Consider the following 17,534-nt stretch of genomic DNA (forward strand, 5'->3'; position numbering starts at 1 on the left):
AAGAAAGAAAGAGATGGAACTACAAATCTTAGCGGTAGGCGCCGTACCAAGCACGTCCGACCAACTGCGAGGGATATTTGGGGATAAAATCCTGGGAAACACCGGAAGGCACTGTGAAAATGGTGGACAAATTTAAATACCTGGGAGAATTTATAACAGGAAGGAACAGGAGCAAGGAGGGAATAACAGAGAGGATAAAGAAGATGAGGTCAGCCTTCTGGATGACGAGAGAGTTATACAATAAAAATAATATATTCACAGAGGCAAAGATAAGCCACTACAAGGCAACAGTAAGGAATGCAGTATTATATGCTGCTGAGACGATGACACTAGGAAGAAATGGGGTAGAACAACTAGAGAAAGAAGAGAGAAAAATACTGAGAAAAATACTAGGTCCCAAAAGAGGTGGATGCGAAGACCTAGGAAAGAATTGTACCGGAACATGAGAACAATATCCGGGAAAATCAGACTCAAAAGGGCAAGGTTTGCTGGGCATGTCGTTAGGATGAGTATGGACAGAATGACGAAGAGAGTGTGGGAAACAACAGGGAGGACAAGGGGAAAGACAGGAACCAAGTGGATTGTTGAACTTCGGAAGGACTGGTTGGAATTGGGGATCAAGGTCGAAGGAAAGGAAAATTGGAGGAACAAATATACACCGACAAATATGCCGGAGATCAATGACAGAGAAGAATACAGAAAAAGATTAGAATGTCACCAGTGGAGCCGCCAGGAGAAACGGAAACTGAAGATCTCGGAAGAAGAGCGGGAGAGGAGAACAGAAAGAATGAAGAGGTTCTGGGAGAAGAAGAGGAAAATGCAGTCCACGAAGGGGCTATCCGTGGTCCTACAGAGGCCGTAACGCAAGAAGAAGAAGGATAAAATCCTCGGAAGCGATGTTTTCCCGCGATGTGGAAAGTAATGTGGGAGGAGGTGTGGCGGCCAAAGACGTGGCAGCGGCGCGCGAGAGGACGGCGGCGCTCCGGAAGCGGCTCCGCGGCCGCTGCCCGCATCCTGCCGCGGCCGGCACAGTCCGCAGCGGCGCACAGCTGACGCGCTGCCTCAACGCCCGGCGCGGCACGGCCTCCGCCTGCGCCAGCGCTACTTGTCGCCAGCTACTTTCACGAACGCAGCGCGGTCGAGATCGCTACTCAAAAATATGCCCGCTGAAAGAAATGAGCGAGACCGACGCAAATACATTGGCAGTTCATCTGTAGAAAGCCGTGCCAGCCACTACATGCCGGTAATGGTTCCTATGTAACAAGGGCACGTAGAGCTGCCCCAGTCCTTCCAGCATACGGGACCTTTACGTAGCTTGCGTTTCTCGCGAATCTGTCGCCCAGCGCAAAGTCCCAAGCGACTGAAACAAAAAAAAGGGGCGCAGGTGACTAATGCATATAACAAAGGTAGAAGACGCAGGTGTTGACAGATGTGAAAATTACCGAACTATCAGTTTAATAAGCCACGGCTGCAAAATACTAACACGAATTCTTTACAGACGAATGGCAAAACTGGTAGAAGCCGACCTCGCGGAAGATCAGTTTGGATTCCGTAGAAATGCTGGAACACGTGAGGCAATACTGACCCTACCACTTATCTCAGAAAATAGATTAAGGAAAGGCAAACCTACGTTTCTAGCATTTGTAGACTTAGAGAAAGCTTTTGACAATGCTGACTGGAATACTCTCTTTCAGATTCTGAAGGTGGCAGGGGTAAAATACAGGGGGCCAAAGGCTATTTACAATTTGTACAGAAACCAGATGGCAGTTATAAGAGTCGAGGGGTATGAAAGGGAAGCAGTGGTTGGGAAAGGAGCGAGACAGGGTTGTAGCCTATCCCCGATGTTATTCAATCTGTATATTGAGCAAGCAGTGAAGGAAACAAAAGAAAAATTCGGCATAGGAATTAAAATCCATGGAGAAGAAATAAAAACATTGAGGTTCGTCGATGACATTGTAATTCTGTCAGAGACAGCAAAGCACTTGGAAGAGCAGCTGAACGGAATGGACAGTGAAAGGAGGATATAGTATGTACATCAACAGAAGCAAAACGAGGATAATGGAATGTAGTCGAATTAAATCGGGTGATGGTGCGGGAATTAGATTAGGAAATGAGAGGCTTAAATTAGTAAATAAGTTTTGCTATTTGGGGAGCAAAATAACTGATGATGGTCGAAGTAGAGAGGATATAAAATTTAGACTGGCAATGGCAATGAAAGCGTTTCTGAAGAAGAGAAATTTGTTAACATCGAGTATAGATTTAAGTGTCAGGAAGTTGTTTCTGAAGGTATTTGTATGGAGTGTAGCCATGTATGGACGTGAAACATGGACGATAAATAGTTTGGACAAGAGAATAGAATGTGGTGCTACAGAAGAATGCTGAGGATTAGAAGGGTAGATCACATAACTAATGAGGAGGTATTGAATAGAACTGGGGAGAAGAGAAATTTCTGGCACAATTTGGCTAGAAGAAGGGATCGCTTGGTAGGGCATATTCTGAGGCACCAAGGGATCACCAATTTAGTATTGGAGGGCAACGTAGAGGGTAAAAATCGTAGAGGGAGACCAAGAGATGAATACAGAAGAAGCTTGCACAGGATAGAGTAGCATGGAGAGCTGCATCAAACCAGTCTCTGGACTGAAGACCACAGCAACAGTGTAATTGTACAGTAGTGGACTTTTTCCTTCTCCTACTGATGCACAAATTGTTACCATTAATTTACGTTCAGGGTCAACTGTCAATCCGTGCACCAATCATACGTCCTCTGCAGGTATTCCTGCAATTCGCTGCCGTCTTTTGAAGTTGCTAGCATCCTTGAGACAACTGAATTATCTGCGAATAGTCTCAGAGTCACTGTAAGTAGTAACATCCCACTCAGATTTCCCAGCATTAGTCGTGAAATTACCTTTATATTTGTCAATTTTGTTCCATTGGGAACGACGTGTTGAGTTCTGTCTGCAAGGACAGCCTGAATCCAATCGCGGATCTGGCCTGCACGTAACGCCAATGGCTGAATACGGCCGAGGGACTGCCTGGCAGCACACGGCACACGGTACACGGGACAATTGTGAAGCGGCCGGCGGTGGGCACGCAATGTGCGGTGGCGCGTCCGTGGGAATGGCCGGGTGCCACGCGCCGGCATTGGCCCACTTGCTGGCGAAAGCCGTGCCTCAGCTGGCCGTCTTCCGGCGGAAGGTCGCCGCGGCTCGACGTGCCGGCCGCTGGCCGCTAGCCGCTGGCCGCTAGCGTGTCGCAAGCCCTTGCGTCACCTGTCGCTGACTCCGTTACAGTACCTGGGGCCACACTCATCTTTCCATTACCCTGTTGCCTGATAAACTACGGGCCTTCGGAATATCAGACCAGATGTGTAGCTGCATTGAAGACCTTTTAGCAAACAGAACACAGCATGTTGTTCTCAATGGAGAGACGTCTACAGACGTTAAAGTAACCTCTGGTGTGCCACAGGGGAGTGTTATGGGACCATTGCTTTTCACAATATATATAAATGACCTAGGAGATAGTGTCCCATGCGGCTTTTCGCGGATGATGCTGTAGTATACAGAGAAGTTGCAGCATTAGAAAATTGTAGCGAAATGCAGGAAGATCTACAGCGGATAGGCACTTGGTGCAGGGAGTGGCAACTGACCCTTAACATAGACAAATGTAATGTATTGCGAATACATAGAAAGAAGGATCCTTTATTGTATGATTATATGATAGCGGAACAAACACTGGTAGCAGCTACTTCTGTAAAATATCTGGGAGTATGCGTACGGAACGATTTGAAGTAGAACGATCATATAAAATTAATTGTTGGTAAGGCGGGTGCCAGGTTGAGATTCATTGGGAGAGTCCTTAGAAAATGTAGTCCATCAACAAAGGAGGTGGCTTACAAAATACTCGTTCGACCTATACTTGAGTATTGCTCATCAGTGTGGGATCCGTACCAGATCGGGTTGACGGAGGAGATAGAGAAGATCCAAAGATGAGCGGCGCGTTTCGTCACAGGGTTATTTGGTAACCGTGATAGCGTTACGGAGATGTTTAATAAACTCAAGTGGCAGACTCTGCAAGAGGCGCTCTGCATCGCGGTGTAGCTTGCTCACCAGGTTTCGAGCGGGTGCGTTTCTGGACGAGGTATCGAATATGTTGCTTCCCCCTACTTATACCTCCCGAGGAGATCACTAATATAAAATTAGAGAGATTCGAGCGCGCACGGAGGCTTTCCGGCAGTCGTTCTTCCCGCGAACCATACGCGACTGGAACAGGAAAGGGAGGTAATGACAGTGGCAGGTAAAGTGCCCTCCGCCAAACACCGTTGGGTGGCTTGCAGAGTATAAATATAGATGTAGATGTACGTTACCACACTGTAAGATGGTCGGCGACGAAACTGCATATAGAGATCTCTCGTTGAACAAAGATTATTGTGTCAGTGAGACAGTGTGTTTGTGAAGATAAGTCCACATTGTTGTAGAATAAGAGATAAGTTGAAAAGTAGAATCTGGTGACCTAAGATAAAGTTGGGACAGATAATTAGGTGAGGACAGACGATAAAGAGAACAAAGAACTTAACAAACGAAGGTGGGATGTCGAGGAGATCGTGCAACCTCCTAAGAGTGTGCTCGAGAAGGTTTTACGTGATTAATTGATAGCTAAGCGCAGTGATAAGAGGTAATTCCTTTCATGCAGAAGTGGAATCCGAGTTGTTCTACAATTTTTGTGATTTTCCTTGGATTATTTAAAAGGGAGAGGGTTGAACTGATTGTAAAACAAACGCATAGTGCGCTAGCTGGAGAGACAGTGAAGTGAGCCGGATCCGAATCTAATCCGCGCGGTCGTTGGTTTGCTATACCGACCGACTTGAATGTGGTTTGTAGGCGATTTACCATGGAAAAGGAGGTAATGACAGTGGCACGTAAAGTGCCCTCCGCCACACACCGTTGGGTGGCTTGCGGAGTATAAATGTAGATGTAGAATTGACTCACTAGGAACGCAAGTTGCTCACGGCTGTCATCTGTCCATTGTCAGGAAAACTGTATCCCACTGGCAGACCAACTTGCATAAACTATTCTCAGACCAATTACGATTTTACAGGAGGTACACGTAGTATAACAGCAAAGAGGCAGACCACCTGGTTGGCTAACAACAGAATCTTAAAATCTCTGTTTCAGTAGTAGCACAGCGTTGTGCTTAGCGTGTTTATCGTCTCGGGTATATTTAACTTTCAAACAACACGCCAACATTTGACAGCCACTGACACGAGACATGCTACCTTTGATTTGCTTCTATAGCAGTCAATGCTCGTTGCGGTGGAAAATTTGGAAATTTGTGGTAACGACTATGGGACCAAACCGCTGAGGTCATCGGTCCCTAGGCTTACACACTAATTAATCTAACTTAACCTAACTTACGCTAAGGACGACACACACACGCCAATGCCCGAGGGAGGACTCGAACCTCCGACAGGGGGAGCCGCGCGAACCGTGACAAGACGCCCCTGACCACGTTACCTCGTTGCGGTGGAGTGTTAATACCTGACAACGTAGAAAACCAGTCTACGTCTTTATACACTGTATTTAGAACGAATTATACGTTAGAGATGACTGCCACTCTCCATTTTAAACAAGGAATATTTGGGAGTTTCTCACAGCTTCTCCGGTAAACTACGCTAGTTGTTCTATTACAGTTTTCCTGTGAGCTCATTCTCTTACAGTGGTGTTTATTTACGCCCAAAGAATAGTTCGTACGACGCATTCGCTTGTCTGTACATACTGTTATCTTAATTCTTTCTGTTTAACATATACCGGGAACGTTGTAATTAAATAGCACAACATTAAAACGACAGCGATCACGTTGTTGTATATCTAATCTTATAGAACGAGGAAGGGACCAACGTTGTTAAAGTTCTCTTTCCTTGTTGACCTTTAATTTTAACTTAGAAGCGAATGACTGGGTATTTTCTCGCTGTTATTGAAGAAAGTCCCTGGAGAGACTAAATCAACGTAGGAGGAGCTGATCGATTACTCCTACTCCACGGTGGGAACCACAAACTCGATAAATCGGAATAAAAATGTCATTCCACCAGGTAGTAATTTAGTGCTTTATTGAACACGACTAGTTACGAGAGTTGCTCGCTCTAAAGAGCATAACAAAACACTTTAAATAAAGGAACGTCAACATATAATAATCTATATCATTACACTGGCTGTAGTGTTTTCCCAAAAACAGTGACTCCCTACAACGGATGTGAATGCTAGTATACCATCCTCGTCAAAGAAGCTGTCCAGTCACATTAATGTGACCACGTGTCGAAACCCTGCACAACCACATTTGCAGTGCGGATCGCTGCGAAACGTGCAAGTAGAGGGTCAAGGACGTTCTGAAAGGTATTGACAAGGATGCGGGGCCGCGCCGACTGCAGTGCCTGGCCAGATGCGCTAGGTTTCTTGACTGAGCATCCACGGCGCGAACAGCCTTATGGAGGTGGTTTCACGGATTCTCGGCTGGTATTAAATCCGGGATTTCTGTGGTCAGCGAATTACGACGAACTCATCCGTACACAGCGAACTTTGAGACACGTTCTACTGTTCAGCTGGCAGATGCCACCATGCTGAGTAAAAATAGACTGCATGTCCCCTAGGATAGATGCATACATGCGTTGATCCGTTGTGCCTTCCGGAATGAAGAGATCATCCAGCGGATACCCTCCGGCCTGGACGCTTCCAAAAATTGTGTTTACTTTCAGACGTTTCATGCCGCACACGTCAACGGCCGTCCGACGGACCACAAAACGTGAATCATCTGGAAAGGTCACCTGTCGCAGCTCAATGGACGTTCAGTTGCGGTTTTGGCGTTCAAATCCCAGCCATCCTCGCTGATGAACAGCTGTCAGAATGGGTGCACGAAACAGGTGCCTGCTGCAAAAGCAGCAAAGTTCATTGAACGGCCGTAGAGCAGACACTGATGATAGCCCCTTAGTTCATCGGGGCGGTTGGTTGCTCAACAGTTGCCCGTCTATTCTCCCGTACACCCCTATCATCCGTGGGCCATGGTGTACATTTGCCTCGGGGCCGGTTTTGGGTTGCGCGATTTTACCATGCAAAGCACAGCGGCACGCGAACAGTTAAAAAACTTAGCCGTTTCGGAAATGCCTCCATCCTTGGCCCGAATGCCACTAATCATATCCTTTTGGACGTAAGGTAAATCTCTCCGTTTCCGCATTACGGCAACGCCTGGACTGTTTTCCTCGTCCCCCTGACACCCTTTATGTACACTCCACTACTGGTGCTGCCATCTGTGACTGGTTATTGCACGTTGACGTCGAACATAGGCGGTGGTCACATTAAGGTGACTTGACCGCGTAGAAATTGCGCACCAAGTGTTACTGTCTATGGCACGATCGCCAATGTGCAGGATCTAATTTATACGGTTTTAGATCGTGCACACTTCTACATCTACATTTATACTCCGCAAGCCACCCAACGGTGTGTGGCGGAGGGCACTTTACGTGCCACTGTCACTGTCTCCCTTTCCTGTTCCAGTCGCGTATGGTTCGCGGGAAGAACGACTGCCGGAAAGCCTCAGTGCGCGCTCGAATCTCTCTAATTTTACATTCGTGATCACCTCGGGAGGTATAAGTAGGGCGAAGCAATATATTCGATACCTCATCCAGAAATGCACCCTCCCGAAACCTGGACAGCAAGCTACACCGCGATGCAGAGCGGCTCTCTTGCAGTCTGCCGCTTGAGTTTGCTAAACACCTTCGTAACGCTATCACGCTTACCAAATAACCCTGTGACGAAACGCGCTGCTCTTCTTTGAATCTTCGCCATCTCCTCCGTCAACCCGACCTGGTACGGATCCCACACCGATGAGCAATATTCAAGTATAGGTCGAACGAGTGTTTTGTAAGCCACCTGCTTTGTTGATGGACTACATTTTCTAAGGACTCTCCCAATGAATCTCAACCTGGTACCCGCCTTACCAACAATTAATTTTATACGATCGTTCCACTTCAAATCGTTCCGTACGCATACTCCCAGATATTTTACAGAAGTAACTACTACCAGTGTTTGTTCCCCTATCATATAATCATACAATAAAGGATCCTTCTTTCTATGTATTCGCAATACATTACATTTGTCTATGTTAAGGGTCAGTTGTCACTCCCTGCACCAAGTGCCTATCCGCTCGAGAATGATATAATTATCCACTTCTGTTATCCGGAATCATTGTTTTTGAGAAAACACTACATCTATAGATGCGGTGCAGTTGTATAAAGTTTCGAACTTTGATCTTCATTTCATTATGGTGTGTTGCTATGCACATGAGAATGTGCAATATTCGTAGGTAGTAGTACTTTATTAATCACTAATTTAAAATACAGTTTCTTGGAATGATTAATTTCCTCACAGAAGCAGCCGAATTTCAATAAACGTTTCTGCGTAATATATGTGCAGTATTTAATCGCCGAGTTGTCTCGTTTGGCCACAAAATTGATCGAAGGAAGGTAGCCACTTAGATGTAAACATCTGAAGTGAGCAGTGCCTAGTTGTGTCATCCCATTCACGCTACTCGTTTACTTCATCACTTAGACGCACAAAAGAAGTCCAACACTAGCTGTAGGTCCAAACGAAACTGCTCAAAAGCTGCCTGTCTGTTGCGACAGGCGCGCTTCGCGGCCGAGTTGCGTGCTGGCACGTACACCACTGTGACGGACCCGGCAGCAGGGACGCCCGCACTCACACCGCAAGCAAACCGGCCCGACCCCGACCTCTGTTGCTACTCCCCGTCTCTGAACCGGTTACTGCGCCTCCGGCTCCGACCATCCCACAAGTGTGCTGAGCGAATCTGGAATGATGATGGATTCTCGTGACACTTGTGAGACAGTTTTGTCAGCACTTGCAGATTTATTTCGTTTGCCAGTCAAGTGATACTTTGACTTTCTTCACAAATGTAATCCTGCTGCTTTCAGAATAGTTTGACGCTACTGGTAACACTGGTGCACCAGTTTTTCTCCTACATTCCACGCTGAATGCCGCAGTGGCGTACGAAGCTAAAGATTTATTTTAAAAGATGATAAGCGAATTTTCCTACATTATGATTTGTGAAATAATTACAAAATATTTATTTTTTACGTTGACAGAGCAACGCGGCCTCATATACTTCGTTCGGAGCAGTCCATCACCTTGCCGGTCGGACGGCAAGCGACCACGAGAAGATTTCGCCCTTTTGTTCTCGTCTCCTGCGACTATTAATACGACTATGTAATAGTAAAATAAAAAATACCATGAAGAATTACATGAGCAGCAACATGTTTCCAGACATCAACAGTCCAATGTCGGTGTTGGCGGGCTCAGGCGAGGCGTAAAGCTTTGGGTCGTGCAGTTATCAAGGGTACACGAGTGGGCCTTCGGCTCTGGAAGCCCATGTTGATGATGTTTCGTTGAATGGTTCGCTCGCTGAGTCTTGTTGATGGCCCAGCATTGAAATTTCAGCATTTTGCGGAAGGGCTGCACTTCCGTGTCGTTGAACGATTCTTTTCAATCGTCGTGGGTCCCGTTCTTGCAGAATCTTTTCCCGGCCGCAGCGATATCGAAGATTTGATGTGTTTCCGGATTCTTGATATTCACGGTACACTCGTGAAATGGTCGTAAGGAAAATCCCCACTTCATCGCTACCTCGAAGATACTGTGTCCCATCGCTCGTGCGCCGATTAAGACACCGCGTTCAGATTCACTTAAATCTTGATAATCTGCCATTTTAGCAGCAGTAACCAATCTAACAACTGCGCCAGACCCTTGTCTTATATAAGCGTTGCCGACCGCAGCGTCGTATGCTGCGTGTTTGTGGTTCAATTGGCTCTGATCACTATGGGACTTAACATCTGAGGTCATCAGTCCCCTAGACTTAGAACTACTTAAACCTAACTAACCTAAGGACATCACCCGCATCCATGCCCGAGGCAGGATTCGAACCTGCGACCGTAGCAGCAGTGCGGTTACGGACTGAAGCGCCTAGAACAGCGCGGCCACAATGGCCGCCAGTGCAGAAGATTTATTTTCAGTGGAGGGAAAATATTAATTTCGTAGTTTGAATTAGATTATATTGCCAGTCTGTTCAGCTGTTGATGTTTAAAAAAATGATCGTAAATGACGTTGCAGCCTTTTTCATACTACGAAATACGCGTGTGCAAAGGTTATATTGAGGAATTAGTAAGCTTATTCATGTGGAAGATTCATCGTCGAAAATAGAAACCAATTTAGTGGAGATATGCTCAAGAAGGAAAGAATGTAGTGTAATGTACGATACGTAAATGCGGCATGTAAGCATGATTACAGGGCAATCTAATATAATGAATGGATTAGTGAATCTTAGAACTCGATAGAGTGTAGTAAAGAGGTCATCTTGAATGACACTACAGCAACGAAAAAAAAAACAGCTATTCTGACACTATTGTCCGAGGTCGTCGTACAAACTGCCACTGTATCTTGATGCTAAGAATAAAATATTCCCTGCGAAAACGTGCAAATCATAACATACCTGTACCTTCTTCGTCTTCTCTTTCTTTTTGTGGTTATCCCGTATCTGCCGGGGGCCGGTGTGTTAATCTGGATTTGGCTGTGTTAGTGGTAGAGGGTGGGTGGATGCCCATCCAGTCACCACCCCATTTGTTTACGTTTAGAGTTATCCACGTGCAGGTGTGATAACGTTTTCAAAATGCTTGGAAATAGTGTTACTGACTCAGGACGTGGGTATCAGGCAGCTGTTCACCAAGTCGAATGTGGTAAATCGACAAAAAATCTACATCCAGGCTGGACGGAACAATGCCCCTCGCCGTTAATCCGCCGGGCTGATTCGATCGGGGCCGGCGTACCTCCCCGAATATCGGAAGCGACGAGTTCAAGAAAATGGTTCAAATGGCTCTGAGCACTATGGGACTCAACTGCTGAGGTCATTAGTCCCCTAGAACTTAGAACTAGTTAAACCTAAGGACATCACAAACATCCATGCCCGAGGCAGGATTCGAACCTGCGACCGTAGCGGTCTTGCGGTTCCAGACTGCAGCGCCTTTAACCGCACGGCCACTTCGGCCGGCCGGAAGCGACGAGTTATCTGGGCGGGTAAAGAATATCCATACGCTAGCAGACAAACCTAGCATTGCCCGGGTAATAAGTTTCCCAGTTTTCTATTAGAAACGGAAACAGAAAGTGAGATCTGCTTTGTAGTATAATATCCCAGACACTTTCTGTACGCTGAGCGCAGCTGCGTCGTGTGTCTACAACGCGATTTTATTAACGACTGTACGGCAACGCCTCTCCAGAACTATATAGACGGTTATTGTTTCCGGCTATAGCCGTTTGCGCTTCACTCTTGAAAGCTGTCAAAAGCGTTGCGAGGGATTTCCTTAAGTTGAGTCGACTAGAGGAGTGTTTTAGTAGTAAAGACTAAATGTCTTAAGAAACTTCATGTTTGATACGGAATTTCTTCACACATCTCAGTGTTTATGATGCCATACCTCGTGAACTAAGTTTCGTACAATGACACAGTTGTGTAGGTACATTCAGCGGCATATGTGGATACTGTCTGCGAAATATGTTGCTAACAGAGTTAGCAGTAAAAAAGTAATGAACTTAAAAGTCATGTACAATGCTGCAGTTTTTCACTCATCTCATTGTTTATGATGTACGAGGGTAATCCCAAAAGTAAGCTCTCCTATTTTTTTATAAGTACAGAACTCTGTTTGCGTGGCAGTTGGTCACACTGTTATGAAGAGTGCTTCACGCACTGTGTGTAAACATGCGCACGCCGTGCTGAGGCGCTCAAGTCTTGCCTTGGCAGCCGTTGAGAATGGAGCTCCCGTTGGACGTTACCACCAAGTGCGAATTGCGCGCAGTTATTCGGATTTTGAACGCAAAGGGCACTGCACTCCGTCTTCAGGCCACGAGTGGCCTCCCGGGACCATCCGGCCGCCGTGTCATCCTCAGTGGAGGATGCGGATAGGAGGGACGTGGGGCCAGCACACCGCTCTCTCGGTGGTTATGCTACTATTCGGTCGAGTAGCTCCTCAATTGGTGTCACGAGGCTGAGTGCACCCTGAAAAATGGCAACAGCGCATGGCGGCCTGGATGATCGTGAAGAGCACTGCGCAGATTGAAATTCACCGCCAATTGACTGATGTGTAAGGTGAGTCGTGCACTGATGTCAAAAATGTTCGTAAGTGGTGTAGAGAGTTTGCAGCTGGTCGGCCCGAAATTCATGACGAACAGCATGGCGGCGAGCTGGTATGACACGGGCATACAAAAACTACCACAGCGTCTACGTAAATGCATCGACAGAAATGGTGATTATGTCGAAAAATAGCTAAATGTTCAAGCTGTAAACTGACGTATATCATCGTTGAAATAAACGGGCCTATGTACTTATAAAAAAAAAAGGAGACCTTACTTTTGGGATTACCCTCGTATGATAGGCAGGTGGTTATTACCCCTACAGCGATTGTTGCCTAACAGCAACGGATACGCACACCAAGTATGGTTGAAATCGGCCCAGTAATTTAGGAGGGACAGAAACACGGTACACTGGTCTCCTACGTGGCGGAACTATTGGGCAAAGAAGGAGTGAGCAGAGAAAGTCAGCTCCGAGCCGAACACGCGAGCTGAGCACAGATGGGGCAGGAAGCAGAGTAGTAGCGCTAATAAGAAGCGACTGTACACATCTCCAGAGGCTAACGGATGGGGAGTTACACAGATGACGCACCGAATGCACTCGCGTTCTGCCCGCGACAGCCGCTACAATAGTCGGCCGAGAAAGAACACAAATACGCGGAATCGGCGCGGAGGTAAACAGAGTGGAAAGCCCGGTGCTGTTAGGCAGAGCACAATGCGCCGACATCGGGAGAGCAGTGCGTGAGGAACAGCGGCAGCGGCCGGCGGCACGTGCTGGGGGCGGGCGCGGCGCGGCGCGGCGCACCAGTTGCCCGCCCGGCTGAGACGGAGCGAGCGTAATCGAAACGGGAAGTCTCCGCGACCGTTAGCCTCGTTATGAAGCGCGCGTCTTGCATAGGCAACACCTCCCACCTCCCACTATGGACCCGCGATAGCGGCACTCGGCTGATTTCTTGCCGTCTCGTATTATTCCCGCCCCTACTGAATCGGTTCTGGATCAGCGAGAAGACGCTGCTGTTAAACGCGCCACAGAAAAGTTATTAGGTGACTCGGACCGTGGGTTCACTAGGATTCCAATCAAATTCATTAAATACAGAGATGACTGTCTAAATAATTCCACGTCACCACACATCAGTAGGTATGGGAACCCAGTCGCGGAATAGTTATGATAGATCCAAGAAATAGAGAAGATCCAAAGAAGAGCAGCACTTCTCGATACTGGTTCATTTACTAACCGCGAAAGCGTCACAGGGATGCTCAGGCAACTCCAGAGGCAGACGATGAAAGAGGCGTTTTGCATCACACTATGGTCTACTGTTAGAGTTGCTAGAGCGTACATTCCTAAAAGAGTCAACCAACATACTGCTTCCTCATATGTATATTTCGCGAAAAGACCGTAAAGATAAAATCAGAGGGATTCGACCCCACACGGAGGTTTACCGGAAATCGTTTTTCCCGCGAACCGCACGTGGGTAGAACAGGAAAAGGGGGAATTGACACTGATACTCAAAGCAAAATATCGAAACATATGTGGAACGATAAACAGAAACAAGACACAAAAAATTACTAAGTAATGACCGTCCCCACCCTACTCTAAGGAACTGAGTAGTGGGTGGCTTACAGACGACGAAGTAAGATCCACGCAGCTGACTTGAGATTTAGTACGGCTAGCAAAAGCTGTACTATTGTAGACAGATTAAGAAAGAGCCGCGTTAGGAAGGAATTAAACATATTAATGTGAGAAACAAAATTGAAGACAACAGAAGAAACTGGAGTGAACGTGTCACAAAAATGGACAGCAGCAGACTGCTTTCACAAATTCTAATCCGGTAGTCCGAAGACGTCTAGGAACAAAAAGAAGGGATAGACGCAGTACCAGGAAAAGGCTTAGTACGAGAAGTGAAGAAGAACAAGAAGAAGAAGAACAGTGCTGGGATAACGTATACCGCAACAGGATGATGACAGAAACACGAAGCGAAAATTTCTTCAAATTTAGTGACGTCAAAAACTGCGTCTATTCAATCAATATCCTTCTGAATCCTACAGTTAGTTCGTTACTTGTTCGAAGTGACCTTCTAGGAACTTCCCCCGTCAGAGAAAGCAGGGTCTTGTTCAACAATAGTTCTAATGAATACACACGGTCACAGACGGCACTGTCCATGAATGATTGATTGAAACCTCTTTCTTCCCTCCCTGATAACAGTTTCCTCGAATTTTTGTTTCTAAAGCTGCTGGAAGGTGTCGCTCTGGACAGTAAACGTATGGACGCCATCACACTTGAGGAATAACGGGAGTGATCATAGGGTAGCCGCGTTGGGAAACACACGGAATGGTAAAAGTATTCCGTGTCCTCACGAACTGTAGCATCTGTTCTGCTTTGTCTGGTCTATTCAGTGCACAGTGATTCGGCTTCCCCATCCAGCCCGAGTATCGATATGCAGGAAAGAGCAGAGATAATAAGGCTTCATACCACGGCGGCAGCTTGGCTCCGGTATGGCACATATGCGCTTCCACTGACGCGACAGAGTCCGTAAATACCGCGAGTCCCTCCATTGATAGAGCGACTGCCTTGTCCGTGTTTACGTTTGTCGATTCGGATCGCTGCCTGGACTGTTTGCGCACGGCTTACAACGACTTTGGCTACGCTCTGGACTTTGCTCCAGGCTAGTCGTTCACTTCATGTACTCCGCCTCATCGACCACAGGGACTGCCGGTTTCATCCACCAGTCTGCGCATCACTGCTAGTGCGAGTTATCATAAAAAGTGTTCCACCTGCGCCGAGTATGACAGAAAAGTCTTCTTTCTATGTGGGCATTTAAATATTTTCGCTATAATGCGACACGAGAAACATTCTCCCCTCCCCCCCCCCCCCCCAATCCTAATTCTGTGATGTTGGTGAAATTAAAGCGGCCGTGCGGTTAAAGGCGCTGCAGTCTGGAACCGCAAGACCGCTACGGTCGCAAGTTCGAATCCTGCCTCGGGCATGGATGTGTGTGATGTCCTTAGGTTAGTTAGGTTTAACTAGTTCTAAGTTCTAGGGGACTAATGACCTCAGCAGTTGAGTCCCATAGTGCTCAGAGCCATTTGAACCATTTTTTGAAATTAAAGCAATTTTGGAGTGTACATACCGATATTAATGATCATTCTTCCCAAGGAAAATAACAACACTGGGGTTCTGGCATGCACTTTCAACTATTGGGATACTGTTATTAAGGAAGCAGTTGGCATTAAATTAGCAAGTAAACTTGTGAACAGAGGTAGAATTTTTTCTTAAATTCTGCGTGGAATTGTGCTGTCTCCCTTGTCAAGAAGACAAGGACATAGTTAATACTACCTTACCTGTTGTCCAGTAATTTTCACTATCGATAAGTTCTGGCGTGAGTCGCCTTTTGATTCGTTTGGTGGTACTAGCGTTTACTGTGTGTGTTACTTTTTCCGGAACTGCTCTGCAAACTGAGTTTTTAAATTTCCTTGTCTGACGTTCCGGACGACTTGGCCGATTGGGAAGAAGACATTGGATATATATAAAAAAGAAAGTGAAGCAGAATCGCCGGAAGATAGTGAAATACGTCCAAGAAGAATTCGGCGAACGCTACGGTTGCCAACTGATTTGGCTGAATCAGACGAGCCGGACGTTGTGGCCGAGCGGTTCTCGGCGCTCCAGTCTGGAGCCGCGCGATCGCTACGGTCGCAGGTTCGAATCCTGCCTCGGGTATGGATGTGTGTGATGTCCTTACGTTAGTTAGGTTCAAGTAGTTCTAATTTTTAGGGGGCTGATGACCTCAGAGCCATTTGAATCATTTTGAATCAGACGGAGAAGACAGTGCACAGTGGTAAGACTTTGATTTACCGAGGACCAATAATAAATTTGAAGGATCTCCGGGTCCAAGCATATTTCCCAAAGATACACAGAGCGTCGAGGATATCGTAGAATTATATATTAGGAACGATCTATTTGAATATACTAGCAACGAAACCAACAAGTTCTACAGTCGGAATTGCGTTAGAAGGAAAGTGGATTTAAAAAATGCCAAATTTGTCAACGTTACGGGACCCGAACTTAGAAAATGGTTTGGGTTTCCTATCCTTATGGGAATTGTAAAAAAAGTAAGGATCTTTGATTATTGGTCAACGAATCCGTTCATACACACACCGATATTTCGCAAAACGATGTACCGCAGCCGATTCAGACAAATATTATCATTATTACATTTTTTCCGACAGCAGCAATAAACCGGATATTGCCGACCGGCTTGTCAAAGTGCAATTCGTAATTGTTTATTTTTCCAAAAAGTTTAAAGAAACGTTTAATCTACGTCAAAAAATCTCAATTGATGAAGGAATGATACCGCGGCGTGGACGGTTAAATTTTAAAGTTTACAATCCGTCGAAAATTAAGAAATACGGCATAGCCTACTCATTCGGATGCTGTGTGACTCGAGTACGGGATACATTTCCTCATTCAAGATATATTCCGGCGCTGGACAGCCTTTAGCAAAGACAGTGATGGAACTATTGACACCTTCTGATGGAAAGTGGCATCACCTCTGCATGGATAATTATTATAACAGTGTAGAACTTGCAGAGGCAACAGCCTTGCCGCAGTAGATACACCGGTTCCCGTGAGATCACCGAAGTTAAGCGCTGTCGGGCGTGGCCGGCACTTGGATGGGTGACCATCCGGGCCGCCATGCGCTGTTGCCATTTTTCGGGGTGCACTCAGCCTCGTGATGCCAATTGAGGAGCTACTCGACCGAATAGTAGCGGCTTCGGTCAAGAATACCATCATATCGACCGGGAGAGCGGTGTGCTGACCCCACGCCCCTCCTATCCGCATCCTCCACCGATGATGACACGGAGGTCGGATGTTCCCGGTAGGCCACTCGTGGCCTGAATACGGAGTGCTTTTAGAACTTGCAGAGAAGTTACTTGAAAAGAAAATTCGAGTTTGTGGAACGATACGGCAAGATAGAGGATTTCGGGAAAATGATAGCGCGCAAAAGTCAATGTGTTTGAAGCTTGTTATCAGCGGAAAGGTGACAAGCGGCCGGCGACAAGCGAATAAATTTGTACGAAACGTGCGGACGGTAAATTGTTAATTTATAGAAGTAATTTTGAAGGATAGCTCGTCCTTGAGTCACGGTACCTTCAAAACCTGAGCTCATGATGAGCCCCACGTTTACTGAACTCTGGCGTGGGGCAGTGATACTAAACAGATACAAAGGCGGCTCTTACATCGGAACATTTCATTTAGAATGCTGTGACAAGGCTGATACCCAATGAACGTATCGGTCTTCTAACATTGCCTTGCTTTGCACAGTAAGAATCTTAGCGCTTACCTGTTCAAAAGCAATAAAAACATCAGGT

General features: G+C 46.5%; 1 protein-coding gene and 1 pseudogene across 2 annotated transcripts in view; one reads left to right on the forward strand and one right to left on the reverse strand.

Annotated features, from left to right (window-relative positions):
• LOC124595931 (zinc finger protein 395) overlaps nucleotides 1–17,534 on the reverse strand; it is a 518,499-nt gene that overhangs the window by 251,648 nt on the left and 249,317 nt on the right. The gene's annotated exons all lie outside the window — the stretch shown is intronic.
• LOC124597670 lies at nucleotides 16,754–16,871 on the forward strand (annotated as a pseudogene).

This window comes from Schistocerca americana, chromosome 2 (assembly GCF_021461395.2).
Source record: "Schistocerca americana isolate TAMUIC-IGC-003095 chromosome 2, iqSchAmer2.1, whole genome shotgun sequence".
In the NCBI taxonomy this organism is placed as follows: domain Eukaryota; kingdom Metazoa; phylum Arthropoda; class Insecta; order Orthoptera; family Acrididae; genus Schistocerca; species Schistocerca americana.